We start from the raw sequence: 1722 nt of genomic DNA on the forward strand, positions 1-1722 counted from the left end.
AATTTGCTTAATATCTCGGCCCTTGTTTGTCGTAGCTCAATGTTTTTAGTATGGTTAGATGGGGGACAATTTGGACTATAACATTTCCTAAGGACATCCCCGTATCTCTAGTAGACACAGAGTTATGGGCCTGCAAAATATAGTCTAATGCATTTCCTATGGACGGGTTGTTTGTTTACGTTTAGCTTAATTACTCGGCCCCTGTTTGTCGTAGCTCATTATTTTTAGTATGGTTAGATGGGGGACATATTGGACTATAACATACTCATAGGACATCCCCGTATCTCCAGTAGAAACAGAGTTACGAGCCTGCAAAGTATAGTCTAATGCATTTCCTATGGAGGGGGTTTGTTTCATTAGGTTTTGCTTAAGTACTCGGCCCCTGTTTGTCGTAGCCCAAAGTTTTTAGTATGGTTAGATGAAGGACAATTTGGACTATAACATATCCTAAGGACATCCCCGTATCTCTAGTAGACACAGAGTTATGGGCCTGCAAAGCATAGTCTAATGCATTTCCTTTGGACGGGTTGTTTGTTTACGTTTAGCTTAATTACTCGGCCCCTGTTTGTCGTAGCTCAATGTTTTTAGTATGGTTAGATGGGGGACAAATTGGAATATAACATACTCAAAGGACATCGCCTTATCTACAGTAGAAACAGAGTTACGAGCCTGCAAAGTATAGTCTAATGCATTTTCTATGGAGGGGTTTGTTTGTTCACGTATTGCTTAATTACTTGACCCTGTTCTTTCGATTAAAAATAATAACATATCTTTAGTGTAGCGGTTATCGCATCCGCCTCACTCCCGGAAGGCCACAGGTTCGAAACCGCGAAGTTTTTTTTTTTTTGCTTGGAACATGCAAAGACCTTAATAATTATCCGAACATTTGTGTCAAGGTCACATTATTTACATCCCCGTATCTCTGGTAGAACCAGAGTTACGAGCCTGCAAAGTTTATTTTCAAAAATCAAAAGTAACCTTCTAACAATAAGTGAGACAAAAAATAAGTTGACGACGATATTGAGGTAGCCTCAAGTTTAAAGTATCCTTGTATGGGGAGCAAAGAGTACTATAACATATCCAAAGGAGATCCCAGTATCTCGTGTAGAACAAGAGTTATGAGCCTCCAAAGTTTAGTGCAAAAATCATTAGTAACATAATAAAAATAAGTGAGACGATACCAAAGTTGACGAACATTTTGCTTAATATCTCGGCCCTTGTTTGTCGTAGCTCTATGTTTTTAGTATGGTTAGATGGGGGACAATTTGGACTATAACATTTCCTAAGGACATCCCCGTATCTCTAGTAGACACAGAGTTATGGGCCTGCAAAATATAGTCTAATGCATTTCCTATGGACGGGTTGTTTGTTTACGTTTAGCTTAATTACTCGGCCCCTGTTTGTCGTAGCTCATTATTTTTAGTATGGTTAGATGGGGGCAAATTGGACTATAACATACTCATAGGACATCCCCGTATCTCCAGTAGAAACAGAGTTACGAGCCTGCAAAGTATAGTCTAATGCATTTCCTATGGAGGGGGTTTGTTTCGTTACGTTTTGCTTAAGTACTCGGTCCCTGTTTGTCGTAGCCCAAAGTTTTTAGTATGGTTAGATGAAGGACAATTTGGACTATAACATATCCTAAGGACATCCCCGTATCTCTAGTAGACACAGAGTTATGGGCCTGCAAAGCATAGTCTAATGCATTTCCTTTGGACGGGT

This window comes from Phalangium opilio, unplaced genomic scaffold (assembly GCF_054372755.1).
Source record: "Phalangium opilio isolate 3A_F unplaced genomic scaffold, DU_Popi_V2 ptg000037l_1, whole genome shotgun sequence".
In the NCBI taxonomy this organism is placed as follows: domain Eukaryota; kingdom Metazoa; phylum Arthropoda; class Arachnida; order Opiliones; family Phalangiidae; genus Phalangium; species Phalangium opilio.